The following is a 16,302-nucleotide window of genomic DNA, read 5'->3' on the forward strand; positions in this document are numbered from 1 at the left end:
AAATCAATGGATGTGTAACTGATGTGATTCGGCAATCTGTGTATGGGGTGAAGGTGGGAGTTCATAACCCACTTGAATCAAAGTGTGGAATATGATATGTCAAGAAATTTGTAATGTTTTGAACAACCCACAATAAAAAATTTAAAAAAAAAAACCAGCTTTCCCAAGGTAAATTGAGAGTCAATAAACTGAATATATTTAAAGTTTCATATTTTGACATTTTCACATATCTATACACCCATGAAATATTAAAATCAAGAATCAATAAATGGGATAGACTCAAACTAAAAAGTTTCTTCTCAGCAAAAGAAACAATCTGTGAGATGAATAGAGAGCCTACATATTGAGAGCAAATCTTTACCACTTGAACATCAGATAGAGCACTAATCTCTAGGGTATATAAGGAATTCAAAAAGCTAAGCACCAAAAAAATAAATAACCCAATCAATAATGGGCCAAGGCCCTGAAGAGACACTTCTCAGAAGATAATGTACAATCAATCAACAAATACATGAAAAAATTTTCATCATCTATAGCAATTAGAGAAATGTAAATCAAAACCACTCTAAGATTTCATCTCACTCCAGTCAGAATGGCAGTTATTATGCATACAAACAACAATAAGTGTTGGTGAGGATGTGGGGAAATTGATACACTGCTGGAGGGACTGCAAATTGGTGTGGCCAATATGGAAAGCAGTATGGAGATTTCTTGGAAAATTGGGAATGGAACCACCATTTGACTCAGCTATCCCTCTCCTTGGTCTATACCCAAAGGACTTAAAAACAGCATACTACAGGTACACGGCCACATCAATGTTTATAGCAGCACAATTCACAATAGCTAAACTGTGGAACCAACCTAGATGCCCTTCAATAGATGAATGGATCAAAAAAGTGTGGCATTTATACACAATGGAATATTACACAGCAATAAAAGAGAATAAAATCATGACATTTGCAGGTAAATGTATGGGGTTAGAGAAGATAATGCTAAGTGAAGTTAGCCAATCCCCCAAAACCAAATGCCAAATGTTTTCTTTGAAATAAGGAGGCTGATTCATAGTGGGATAGGGAGAGGAAGCATGGGAGGAATAGACAAACTCTAGATAGGGCAGAGGGGTTGGAGGGGAAGGGAGGGGGCATGGGGTTATTAATGATGTGGAATATGATGGACATTAGTATCCAAAGTACAGGTATGAAGACATGAATTGGTGTGAATATACTGTGTATACAACCAGAGATATGAAAAATTGTGCTCTATATGTGTAATAAGAATTGTAATGCATTCTGCTGCCATATATAAATTTAAAAAAAGATTTAAAAAATGCCTTTCCCAAGGTAAATTGAGAAACAATAAACTGAATATGTTTAAAGTTTCATATTTTGATGTTTTCACATATCTATACACCTATGAAATTATCACCACAATCAAAATAGTAAATATTCATCACTTTCCAAAAATTCCATTTGTAAACCTCTTCCTCTGGCCTCTGTTTCATGTCATATGTAAGAAACCATTGCCTAATCCAAGAACACCAAGAATTACACTAATATTTCTAAGAATTTAAAATTTTTAGCTATTATATTTAGATTCATGAGTTAATTTATGTATATGGTGTGAGGTAGGATTCAACCTGTTTGCATGTTGATTTCTAGATGCACCAGGACTATCTGTTGAAGGCTGTTATTTCTCCATGGAGCTAACTTGATTCTTACCAAAAATCAATTGATCTGGATTCTCAATCCTATTTCATTTGTCTATAAGGTCTGACCTTATGGCAGTACCATCTGTCTTAATTACTATTGCTTTGTAGTGAGTTTTGAAATGGAAAAATCTGACTCCTTCAATTTTGTTCTTTTGCAAGATTACTCTGGCTCTTCTGGGTCTCTTACATTTCTATATGAATTTTAAGATCAATGTGTCAATTTCTGCAAAGAAGCCACTGGGGTTTTGATAGATCAAATGTGTAGATCAGTTTGGAGGGTGTTGCCATTTTAATAAAATTGTCTTCCAATCCATGAACTTGGATATGTTTCTATTTATTTAGGTCCTTCTTAATTTCTTTCAACAAAACTTTATTGTTCTCAGCCTTATACTTTTGATAAATTATTTTTAAATATTTTGTTCTTTTGATGTTGTAAATGGAAGTTAAAACTCATTTTTATATGTGCAATTGCTTATAAATTTATTTTTCTGTATCTTGATCTTGTGTTATGAAACCTTGTTAAACTCATTGTATTCTAATAGTTTTTTTTTAAGTGGGTTCCTTAGGATTGTCTATATATAAAAGATCATGCCATCTGCAAATAGATAGTTTTGCTTATTTTTTTCCAGTCTGAATGCTTTTTTATTTCTTTGTCTTGCCTAACATTACCAACTATAAACTCTATTAAAATAGGGAATAAAAGTGATAAGCATAGATATCTTTGTCCTGTTTCTAATTTTAAGGAGAAAGTACCCAGTCTTTTACCAATAAGTATGTTAGCTGTGGGCTTATCATAAATGATGTTTTAAAAACTGAGGGAGTTCCTTTCTGACTCTAATTTGATTAATGTGGTTTTTTTGAAGGGTGTTAAATTTTCTCAAATACTTTTTATGCATTAGATGATTATATTTTTGTCCTTGATTCTATTTATATGGCATATATAATTGTTTTCTTTTTGGCTGTTAAACCAATCTTGCATTCCTTGGATAAATCCCACTTCATCATAGTGTAATGTCTTTTCTTTTTCTATATTTAGCTTCCTAATATTCTGTTGAGATATATTAGGCATGTATTAATAAGAATTGTTGGCTTTACTTTCTTATGGCATTTTTGTCTGTTCCAGAATCAGAGATTCAGAATCAGAGTTGTCTTTTGGAATGAGTTGGAAATTGTTCCCTTCTATTTGATTGCTTTAGAAAAGTATGTGAAGGGTTGGTAGTGATTCATTTTTCAACATTTAGTATGACTTCTCAGTAAAGATACCTGGGCTTGGGCTTTTATTTGAGTAATATTTGAATTCAATTTCTTTACTTGGCATGCATCTACTCAAGATGTTCTATTTCTTCTTGGGTCACTTTTAGATGTTTATGTTTTTGTAGGAATTTTATCTAAAGTATTTAATTGACATAAATCATATATAACATTTCTTTATAATCCTTTTTATTTCTATAAAATCAGCTCCATAATACCCATTGGACTTGCTTTTATAATTTCTATTTTTTATTAATATTTTCTATTTGAGGAGATATTGTTTTCATAGCTTCTTTTACTTCTTTAGCGTGGTTTCCTTTATTCATTTGATGATTTTTAATGACCATTTGAAGTCTATTAAATTCAACATCTGGGTCTTCTCATAGCATTTTCTGTTACCTACATTTTTATATTTCTATAAATCACACTTTCATGGGTCTTTGTATGTCTCATAATTTTCTGTTGAAAACTAGGCCAGTAGATTTCACTGCTACTCTGAATGTTGATTTCCTTTCTTCTTTTTCAGGGCATGCTTTCATTGTAGTGGTCTTGTATATATTTTTACTGACTCGTCTGAAGCATTCTAATTAAGTCTATTTTATCAAAGTTTGAAGCCTTTTATTTATTTATTTTTTACTGGAGACTGAATGAATGCAGGGGAGGGTTAACCACTGAGCCAGATCCCCAAATCTTTCGATTTTATATTTGGAACAGGCTCTTGCTAAGTTGCTCAGGGCCTCACTAAGTTGCTGAGGCTGGCTTTGAACTTGTGATCCCCCTGCCTCAGCTTCCTCAGTTGCCAGGATTACAATTATCTTGATCCTCAGAGAATGCATCCTTGGACATGCACAAGGCATTCTGGGATAATAGTGTTTTACCAGGACTTTTTTCAATTTTCTCTTTCTTTGATCTCCCTGTTGAGCTCTCTGCCTCATTTGGTATCTTCACTAATTAATGGTTAATTCTCTATTGTTTTTGAGAATGACCTAGTACATAAAATTCTCCACAGCCTGATCTGAGAGATAATTTTTAAATTTTCTTTCTGACCGCAGTAAGGCTTTTCTTACCTCTCTTCCTTGTTTTTTCTGGTAAACTTAGCTTGTTGTTCATAAAGTTGTAAGCTTCTTATTTGCCTATTACCAACACCTTTATTGTTTTTTGAGATAGTTCTTAGACTTGAATGTGCCCACGCTGTTTTTAAAAAAGAAGTCACTTCCTCAGGGGAAATCTCCGGAGATTTGGAATTATGTTCCAAATCACTTCCACTGTGAAAATGCATGCGACAGTTCTCTGGTCACTAGTAGAAGTGATAGCCTCTTATCTTCTTGACCTGCTTTTCCTGATGTGGAACCTCTGCTCTATGAGTAAACTGGGCTGATTGTGATCAGAGCCTCAATATTCTCAGCCTGCTCTACGTGGGGAGGAGCCACCATTGATGAATCAGGATATGAAAGAAAAGAATCCCCAGCTTCCCAGAAGTAGCTGTCTAGAATTAACACTAAACTCAGAGTTGTTAAATATTGGTGTCCTGCCAGATACGATGAATTATTTTCGACATTCAAAGTGGCTTAAGAACTCAGAAGTCTGGGTACAATAAACAAAGAAGAAATAACACATTGGAGCTGACCTGGTTGCCTCATGGGGCCAAAAGTGGTGGTGAATGCAGTGCTAATTCACAACACAGGGAGGGAGAAAACTGAGAAACACAGATTTGGTACGCAAAAATATGAGATCAAAAATGCTGCCTGAACATGGCTAATCCAGAGGCTGCTCTGTGCACTGGTGCTTGAAAAGCATGCTGTGTATCTCAATAGGCTGCAGATAGCCGAGGTGGGAGCCATCTTGGGGTGATCTGGCTACAGTGGCAGCTATAGGAGATGGGAGATCAAAGTAAACACTGCCACAATATCCTGGTAGGCGCCAACCTTGTGGCCTAGGTATGCCTGGCAAAAGGTGAGTAAGGTGCAGAGAGGACTGTAACCAGGGTGATCTGAGTCAAAATGGAGAAGCGGAACCCAACTCACTTCTCATTTGAGTCTGGTGGCTTCTCTGACCAATTCAAGTGGGCTGGTTGTCTGAGCAGACAAGTGTGAATACACTTCAAGACTAAGCCAGGAAGGCTGTGCTTATGGTCAGCAGTGTGTGAAGGATGGGCTTCCCTGCCTCATGATTAGAATTCTTGGGAGGCTCCTGAGCTCCAGACCCTCAACAGATATTAGCTAAGGTCAAGCATTAGGGGTGAGTCAATTTAATCTGTCCAAAGCAGATACCACCCAACAAGGCCTAATGATACTAAGTCCCACTTGTTGGAACTCTCTGCACTGAACTTTGCATAAACTTCACCCTGAGAGTGCACTAAACTGGTCTGAATGGGCCAGTTTCTAGTTCATTCCACCTCATACTGGTGATAAGGGAAACTGAGTCTTATAAGTCTTATATCAAACAGCTTCAATCTTAAGCCACTTCAACTGGTAGCTCAGAGTGCAATATGAAAACTGAAAGGGATTAATAACCCCCATCCCTTGCTCTTTCTATCAGTACATAGCTCAAGAATAAATTAAAGAAACACTGTTGAGCATAGACAGTAACCAGTAATTCTGGTCAACTATTTTGACCACATCAGTGGAGATATTTCCTTTATTCTTTATTAGGAATCTTTTTTTATTTTTGCCCCTTGTGTGTATGTATACATTGCACATGCATGCATACATGCATGTGCATGTTTCAATTTTTGCTTTGCTGATTAGTCCAGGGATAAATATGTATGTAATATGTAATTCTTTTTCTCTAAGTTTTTAGCATTTTTAAATGTAGTTATTTTTCCTTGCCTGTCTTTTGATGGTTCAGGTGTTTTGGTTTGTATATTTTGATTACAAACTAAAAACATAAAGAACATTCTTTTTCCATATCAGAAGTAAGAGACATCTACACACAGGAGGCTTACAGGACCCCAAATAGATATATTCAAAATCAAAGCTCTCCAGGACATACCATAAACAAAATGTCTAACAGAAATAAGGAAAGAATATTAAAAGCTGAAAGAGAAACATCAGGTCACATTCAGAGGCAAAACTATAAAGCTCACTTCTGATTTATCAGTTCAGACCCTAAAATCAAGGAGGGCCTTGACTGAGGTATTCTAAACTCTAAAAGAAAACAACTGCCAGCCAAGTTTACAGCAAAGCTCAATTTCAAATTCAAGAGGGAAGTAAAAACTTTCTATGACAAGAATAAACTAAAAGAATGTATGAGCACTAAAACAGCACTACAAAGAATACTCAAAGATAAACTACATACAGAGGAACAAAAATAATTTTCAAAGCTCCCAAACACAGGAAGTTCAATAGAAGAATAACCCACTGAGAATCAAGACAGGATTGAATATAGCAAAAAAATCAAAATGGCAGGAAGATGAATAACCCACTGAGAATCAAGACAGGATTAAATATAGCAAAAAATCAAAATTGCAGGAAACCACAATCACATGTATATACTAATGCTGAATGTTAATGGTCTCAACTCCCCAATTAAGACACAGATTAGCAGAATGAATTAAAAAACCAAGATCCAACTATATGCTATTATAAGAGACTTATCTTAAAGGCAAACACATCCATAGACTACAGGTAAAAGGATGGAAAAAACATATTCCACAAATACAGACCCCCAAAACAAGCAGGAGTAGCAATTCTCATATCTGACAAAGCAGATTTCAAGCAAAAATTAATCAGAGGAGACAAAGAAGGGCACTACATCCTGGTAAAGGGAACAGTTCATCAAGAAGATGTAATGATAGTAAATGTTTATGCCTCAAATGTTAAGACACTCAATTGCATAAAAAATACCCTATGAAATTAAATCCAATAGACCCCAACACAATAATATTGGGTGATTTCAACACACCCTTATCACCAATAGATAGTTCATCAAAACATAAAAGCAACACTGATATTTCTAATCTAAATAACACTATCAACAAAATGAACTTAACAGACATCTACAGAATATTTTACCTCAAAACAGTTGAATATACCTTCTTTTCAGCACTGCATCAAACTTTTTCCAAAATAGATTGTGTTCTAGGTCACGAAGCAAATACAAAAAAATCAATATAATTCCATGTATTCTATCATATCATAGTGGAATGAAACTAGACATTAACAGCAAGGAAACTAATAGAAACCACGTGGAGATTGAACAATACTCTCTTAAATGAAGAATGAATCAAAGAAGAAATGAGAATAGAAATCAAGAAATTCTTAGAAACAAACCAGAACAGAGACAATATGTCAAAATCTTTGGAACAGTCTGAAATAAGAGGAAAAGTTATAGCACTGAGGTCCTACATTGAAAAAAAAAATGAGAAAAAGAGAGAGGGGGAGAGAGAGAGATACCAAATAAATAAGCTTATGCTCCACCTCAAAGCCTTAGCAAAAGAAGAACAAATTAATGTCAAAACCAGTAGAAGACAGGAAATAATTAAGATCAGAGCTAAAATAAAAAAAATTGAGAATAAGAAAACAATACCTAGGATCAATGCAATGAAGAGCTGATTCTTTGAAAAGATAAATAAAATTGACAAACCTTTAGCGAAACTAACCCAAAGAAAGAGAGATAAAACCCAAATCAACAAGGTCAGAGATGAAAAAGGAGATATCACATGGCCCCTTAGGACATCCAGCAGATTATCAGAACTTATTTTGAAATTTTATATTCCAATAAACTGGAAAATCTGAGACACTCATAAATTTCTAGACACATATGACCTGCCCAATTGAATCCAGAAGATTTACAAAAGCTAAACAGACCAATGTCCAGTAACAAGATTGAAAGAGCAATTAAAAGCCATTCCAAAAGCTGGGCATGGTTGTTCGCACTTGTATTCCAGTGGCTTAGGAGGCTGAGGCCAGAGGATCATGATCACATTCAAAGACAGCCTCAGCAACTTAATGAGGTCCTTAGCAACATAGTAAGACCCTTTGTCTCAAAAAATAAAAAGGGCTGTGGATGTGGCTCAGTGATTATGTGCCCCTGGAGAGAGAGAGAGAGAGAGAGAGAGAGAGAGAGAGAGAGAGAGAGAGAANAGTAAGAGAACTAGAATAGTCAAAGCAATACTAAGCAAGAAAAACAAAGAGGCATCACAATACCTGATCTGAAATTATGCTACAAAGCTATAGTAACAACAGCAGCAACAACAACAACAAACCATGACATTGGCATCAAAATAGACATGAAAGCCAATGTAACAGAATAGAATACACAAGACACAAAGTCAAAATCCACATACCTGATATTTGACAATGGTGCCACAATATGTTTTGGAGAAAAGACAGCTTTTTAAACAAAAGGTGCTGTGAAAGCTGGACAGCTTTTTCATTTTCAGAAAAATGAAAATAGATTGATCTCTCTCTCTCTCTCTCCCTCCCTCCCTCCCTCCCTCCACAAAACTCAAATGGAAACTCCCTCTCCCTCTCCCTCTACTTCTACCTCTGGATCAAAGACTTAGGAATTAAACCAGAAACCTTGCAACTGCTATAAGAAAACACAGGATCAACACTCCATCATATAGGTGCTGGCACTCACTTCTTTAACAAGATCCCCAAAGTGAAAGAAATAAAACCAAGAATCATTAAGTGGAATGCCATTAAACTAAAAAGCTTCTACAGAGCAAAGGAAATGATTAAGAGCATGAAGAGAGAGCCTACAGAATGGGAGAAAATCTTGGCCAGCTACTTCTCCAATAGGGGATTAATAACCAGAATGTACAAAACACTTAACAAGAAAAACACAGATAACCCAATCAATAAATGGGCAAAAGAACTAAACAGAACCTTCTCAAAATAAGAAACCCAAATGGCCAAAATATATGAAAAAAAGTCCAACATCCCTAGCAATCAGGGAAATTCAAACCAAAACTACACTAAGATTTCGTCTCATTCCAGTCAGAATGGAAACGATCAAGAATACAAACAATAGTAAATGCTGATGAGTTCTAAATTATTGGTGGGGCTGCAGATTAGTACAATCAAATATTAAGGATGGAACCTCCATATGATCCAGCTATCCCAATACTTGGTATTTTCCCAAAAGAAATTGGCTATAGTACAGTGATACAGCCACCTCAATGTTTCATAAGAGCTCAATCAATCTAGGTGCCTGATGATAGATGAATGAATTAAGAAATTATATAAATTATATAAATCAAATATAAATACACACAGTGAAGTTCTATTCAGCCATAGAAAAGGATGGAATTATGATATTTGCTGGTAAATAAATGAAAATGGAGAAAATCATGCTCAGTGAAAGAAGACAAACTCAGAAATTCAAAGGTTGAATGCTTTTTCTCACATGCAGAACCTAGAGTAAAATTTAAAAAGGGGGGTGGGGATAGAATAACATAAAAATAAAGGGAAAATCAGTATTGTAGAGGAAGGAGATTGAGAGCAGAGTGGAGGGATGGTAACAGGAGGCAATGGATTCTTAAAACATCATGGTATGTGAACATATAACTATACCACAGGAAACTTCACCTTTATTCATAGGTAGAAGGAGCCAATCAAATATAAATAAATAGAGAAGTGAAAGGATGTCTAGCAGAGTACAGGAAGGAGAATGGAAGATGGCGGGGAGAACGAGGGGGACAAGGAGGGATCATGAACTGAAATTGAATTCCATGACTTTAAACATAGTACTTTAAAAAGTACTATGCATAACTATAAAATGCTAATTAAAAATACTTTGATGTATGTATATATCAAAATAAACTTTAAATTAAAAAATTAAAATAAAAAATACTTTGAGAGAAATGAGAATGAAGACTTATACCAAAATTTATGGGATGCAACTAAAGCAAGTCTACAGGGAAATTTAAAGCTATAAATGCCTATATTAAGAAAGAAGAAGGACACAGAGACAAACTGATATAAATACAGATATCTCATATTAGATAAAGGCACCAAAAACATATATTGGAGAAAAAGATAGCCCCTTCAACAAATAGTGCTGGGAAAACTGGAAATCTACATGTAGAAGAATGAGATTTAATCCCTATATCTCACTCTGCACAAAACTCAAAGAGGATCAAAGATTTAGGTATTAGACCAGAGACTTGCACCTACTAGAAGAAAATTTAGTCCCAACACTCCAACATGTTGATTTGGGAACCGACTACCTCAACAAGACTCCTAAAATGCAAGAAGTAAAATAAAAATTCAATAAAAGGGATGGTATCAAAGTAAAACTTCATAGCAAAGGAAACAACCAAGAGCATGAAGAGAGAGCTTACAGATGGGAAAAAAATTTGCTACCTGCACCTCAGATAAGGTGTTAATTTCCAGGAGATACAAAGAACTCAAAAAGCTTTACACCAATTAAATAAATAACCCAATCAATAAATGGGCAAAGGAACTAACCAGACACTTCTCAAAAGAAGATATATGAATAGTCAACAAATATATAAAAATGCTCAACATCTCTAGCAATTAGAGAAATGCAAATAAAAATCACACTGAGATTTCACCTCACTTCAATTATCAAGAACATAGGTAACAATAAATGTTGATGAGGATGTGGGGAAAAGGGTACATTGATACATTACTGGTGAGACTGCAAATTGGTGCAACCACTCTGAAAAGCAGCATAGAGATTCCTCAGAAAAACTAGGAGTGGAAGCACCCTTTGACCTAGTTATCCCACTCCTTGGTATATGTCCAAAGGATTTAAAATCAGCATACTACAGTGACACAGCCACATCAATGTTTATAGCAGCACAATTCACAATGGCTAAATTATGAAGCCAATGTAGGTTCCTATGAGCAGATAAATGGATAAAGAAAATATGGTTTATATACACAATGGAATATTACTCAGCCATAAAGAAGAATGACTATGACATTTGCCTGCAAATGGATGGATCTGAAGATTGATCGTGCTAAGTGAAATAAGGCAATCCCCCCAAAACAAAGGTAGAACGGTTTCTCTGATATGTGGACGCTAACTAACAATAAGGGGGATGGGGAAGAAGAATAAGATATTCAGTGGATTTGACAAAGGGGAATAAAAGGAAGGGAGGGGGAATAGGAAAGGAAAGATAGTGGAATGAATCTGACATAACTTTCCTATGCACATATATTAATACGCCATGGTGAATCTCAACATCATGTACATCCACTGGGATACTAATTAGAATAAGACATACTCCATGTTTGTATCAAAATGTCAAAATAGACTTGACTGTCATATATAACCTAAAGGAACAGATAAAAACTTTTTAAAAAAGAAAGATCTCAAATGGATAACCTGAACAGAAACAGGAAAACAAAGAGCAAACGAAACACAACCAAGAAGAAGAAAGAAAAAAAGATTATAATAGATATTAATAAAATAGAAAATATAAAAGCAATTGATATTGACCCAATTATATTGTTAAATTGTTATGAATATATAACAACAAATTATGTACAATGATATTGCACTAATAAAATTTTTAAAAAAGCAATAGAGTAAACATAATAGAAAATTGATAAATCTTTAACAATTATGATAAAGAATAGAAGAGATGATTCAAATTATTAAAATCAGGAATGAATTGAGTTGATATTACTAACAACTTTACAGAAAGAAAAGAACTACAAGGGAATACTATGAACATTTGGAGGCCAATGCAGTTAAGTAAGATGAAATGAATAAATTGCTAAAGAACCACAAATCACTTAAAACTATTTTAAAAAATCCAAATAGACATAAAAATGAAACAGATTGAATTGATAATAGTAATTTTAAAAACTTACCACACAAAAATATCATCCCAGGTGGCTTCCCTGCTTAATTACATCAAATATTTCAAGAATTTACCCCAAACCTTCACAAACTTGTCTGGAAAAATAAGCAGACTAGGAAGAAATACTTCCCAACTAGTCCTATGAAGTCAGTATTACCCTGACACCAAAACCTGACAAAGAAATCAAAGGAAAATAATCCCATGGATCAATACCTCATGAATATGGATGCAAAATTCTGAAAACTTTTAGAATTACATGCTATGACCCAGTGGGATATATCCATATATACATATTGTTTTAACATCTGAAAGTCAATTTGTATAATAAATCATATCAATTGAATTTTTAAAATCATGATTATCTCAATAGATGTAGAAAACAACATTTGACAAAAATCCAAAATCTTTTTATGATAAAAAATAAAACAGTCAACAAATTAGGAATTGAAGAGAATTTCTTCAACCTTTTAAAGGGCATCCATGAAAAGTCCATGGTTAGCCACTGAAAACTTTCCCCCTAAAATGAAAAACCAGACTAAAGGATGTCCACTGTCACCCCTTCTATTCAACATGGTACCAGAGGGTCTGGCCAGAGCAATTAGGCAAGAATCTGAAAGTGGAAAAAGAAGGCATGGAGATTTAAAAAGAAGTAAAACCACATGTATAGATAGCATGATGTTTTATACAGACAATCCTAAGGAGTCTCATAAAAGAAAACTATTAGAATTAACCAACATGTTTAGCAAGACTACAGGATGCAAAATCAATATACAGAAATCAATTGCATTTCCATGCACTCCCACACCTGGAAATGAAATATAAGAAGAATTCCATTTATAATATCATTAAAAATAATGCAATACTTAGAAATAAATTTAATAAAAGAAGAATAAAATTTAGACTATGAAAACTATAAAATGTTGAATTAAATTGAAGATTTAGCTGTCTAAAGAAGTCTATACGTTGCTGTGAAGGTATTTTGTATATGTGACTAGCATCTCCAAACAGTTGATTTTAAGTAAGGGAGACCCTCACTAATGTCAGCAGCCCTCACCTAATCAGTTGAAGGTCGTAAGAGTAAAAACAGATTTCCTGTGTTGAAGGAACTGTCTCAAGACCTAACACAGAAATCCTACCTGAGTTTCCAGCCAGATGGTCTGATCTACAGTTTTTAAACTTGCAAGCCTCACAGTTTCATGAGGAAATTCTTTAGAATAAATAAATCTCTTAATATAAAGAAATTGTTAGTGTATTCTATTTGTTCTGTTTCTGTAGAGAACCCTGACTAGTACCTTTGTGAAACTGATCTACAGATTCAATGAAATCCCTCTCAGAATCCCAGATGACTTATTTTGAAAATGACAAGCTAATTCTTAAATTTATATGAGTTTCAAGGAGCACAGATAGAAAAAACAACATTGAAGAAGAACAAAGTTAGAGAATGCATATTTTGCAATTTGAAAAATTGTTTAACAAACCAATGTTAAACAGTGTGTTCCTGGCATACACATAGATGTGTATATCAAAGGATGAGAATTCAGGACCCAGAGATAAACCCAAGTGTCTATGTTCAAAACATGTTTGGCAGGGGTGCCAAGTCCATTCAATGAAGGAAACAATGATATTTTGAGTAAATGGTTCTGGGAAATCTGGATAGTCAAGAGTCAAGTTAACCCTTACCTTAAATCACTTGCAAACTCAAAATGGATCAATTTTCTAAATATAAGAAAGAGCTAAAACTATAAATTCTCAGAAGAAAACATTTATTATTCTTGACCTTAGATTTGGCACTGAGTTTTCACATATTATAATGAAAGCAGAAGAAACAACAAAAAAATGGATTCCTTAAATATTAAAACCTTCTGTGTATGTATCAAAGGACACTATGAAGAAAATAAAAAGATAACCCACAGAATTGGAGACAAAAATTTCAAAACATGTGGTAAAGATGTAGTATTCAGAATATGTAAAGAACTCCTAAAACTCAACAACAAAAGACAATCCAGTTAACCAACTTTTAAAATGGGGAAATACACATTTATAAAAAAAAAAGTATAAAATAACTTCCACCTGGAATATACATTTATACAAAAAAGACATGTAAGACATGTAAGCCAATGAAGAAGTTCAATATCATTTAGTCATTGGGGAAATTAAAAGCAAAAAACAATGAGATACCACTTTACATCCATGTGAATGAACACAACGAAAAGAAAGAAAGAGAAAAAAAGGAAGAAAGAAAGAAGACAATGTTGGTGAGAATGTGGAGAAACTGGAATCTTTATATACTGCAATATGAAATGGTACAGCTGCTGCTGTGGAAAACAGCTCAATGCTTATTCAATAAGTGAAACCTGGAATTATCATATGACCCTGCAATTCCACTCCTAGCTATATTCTCATGTGAATTGAAAGGCTATGTTTACTTAAAAACATTTAGACAAATGTTAATGGCAGCATTACTTACAATAGCCCAAAGTGGAAACAACCCAAATGTCCATGGAGTGATGAATAGATAAACAAAATGTGGTATGTACAACACATAATGGAATACTATTAGGCCTCTAAAAAGTAATAATATACTGCTATGTATTTCAAAATGGATAAGTCTTCTAGCCTTGGGTTCTATCCATAGTAACACACACACACACACACACACACACACACAGGATGAATCTTGAAAACATGCTAAGTTAAATAAACCATATATATAAAGCAACATATTGTAGGATTCCAGTCATATGAAATTTTCAGAAAAGAAAATACACAGATTCAGAAAGCAGAAAATGTTTCCAGGAGCTTCGGGGAGAAGGTTGGGGAATGTCTTAGTTCCTGTGGGCTGATATAACAAAATAACTTACCCCAGGTCCTTTATACACAACTGATGTTTATCACTCACAGTTCTGTAGGCTGAAAGTCCAAGGTCAAGGCATCAGCAGATTCAGTGTCTGGCAAAGGCTCATTCCTTATAGGTGCATCTTCACATGTGGAAGGAAAAAGAAGCTAAAGGTTTCCCTCAGGCCTTTTTTTATAAGGGTATTAATACCATTCATTAGGGCTTCACCTCATGAAGTAATCACATCCTAAAGGTCCAACTTAATACCATCACCTTGGGGTTGGGTTTCATATGAATTTCAAGGGGGCACATATATCAAGGATACAGCAGGGAATGACTATTTAATGGGTGTGAGATTTCTTTTGGGGGATTAGATAGTGGTGATGATTTCACAGCATTGTGAATGTATTATAAAGAGTATAATTGAATTATACTCTTTATAATAGTTAAAATTATAAATGATAAATTTAATGTTATGTGAATTATATCTCAATAAAGAAAAAGAATATTTGACAAAGAAATTCAGAAAGAAGTCAAGGCAGAGGAAAAATTGCTGAGAAAAAAGAAGTTAGAAGCTAAAATCTAAATTCTATGTACTATAAAATTTGGACAAAACTCAACTAACAAATCCAAACACATGATATCTGGTTAATAATATTCTTAGAATGAGATAAGCAAGAAAAAGAGAAATATAGAGCGGGGGGAAAAGTGGAGGAGAAGCTAGAACTTCAAATTTAGAATATGGAGGCCTCTGAAGTATCACTCAGCGGGTAAAGGTAACTCAAGTTCACCCAGGCACAACAGCCCAAGTAGAGGACATTCTTTGGCGTCTTTCTTGGCCACTTCCAGGTAGAAACTTGAGCAATCACCTCAAATACTTCCACACTGGTTCTGGGAACACAGCACTTGTAGCAGGTCTGGAATTTACACAGAATTGTCCAGTCACTTGGGTTTGGCCTTCCCTCCGTAGTATGTTTCCTAATTGAATCTCCTAATTTTAGGGTCATTTGCAATCTGGGTTAGCTAATAATTTTCCAAATTATCAAATGCTTGTTCCTTTTTGCCCATGAGTTCTTTCCTCATTTTTTCCTCTCTCTTCTTGGACCTCACAATAAGCTGGAAGAAGAAGGAAAACAGGTTGCACCTCTCCCATACTTTGCTTGGAAATTTCCTCAGATATCTAAGTTAATTGCTCACAAGTTCTGCTTTCCACACACATTAAGATGCATTTGGGACAAGTTCTCTGACACTATGATTGCCTTTCTTCCCGTTGCTGAATGTTCCTTATTTTCTTCTGGGCTATCACTGGAATGTTAAACATTCATATTTCTACCAACATTCTATTTGTGATGACATGTATTCTTTGAGACAATAAAGGCTTTCCCTATTAGGTCCCTCACTTCCTCCTGAGCCACCACTGTCAGAATATTTGACTTCCATAATTTTTAATGTCATTCTAGGCCTCTTTGAATTCTCTTTGATGCTTCTCACACTTCTTCCAGCTCTACCCATTACCTACCTCTACATCACATTTTTTGGTATTTGTTATAGCAGGATCCATTTTTCAGTAACCAAAATACGTATTATAGGTAGTAACTTAGTCTAGTAGCTGTTGGTAAAGATGGTGCCCGGAGCGCTTCTCTTCTGGGAGCTCAGGTCCATGACACACTGAATGGCGCGAACTTTGAATGGGGCACCTCCAATCCCTGAAGTGACACGAGCTCC

The sequence above is a fragment of the Marmota marmota genome, unplaced genomic scaffold (assembly GCF_001458135.2).
Source record: "Marmota marmota marmota unplaced genomic scaffold, marMar, whole genome shotgun sequence".
Classification (NCBI taxonomy): domain Eukaryota; kingdom Metazoa; phylum Chordata; class Mammalia; order Rodentia; family Sciuridae; genus Marmota; species Marmota marmota.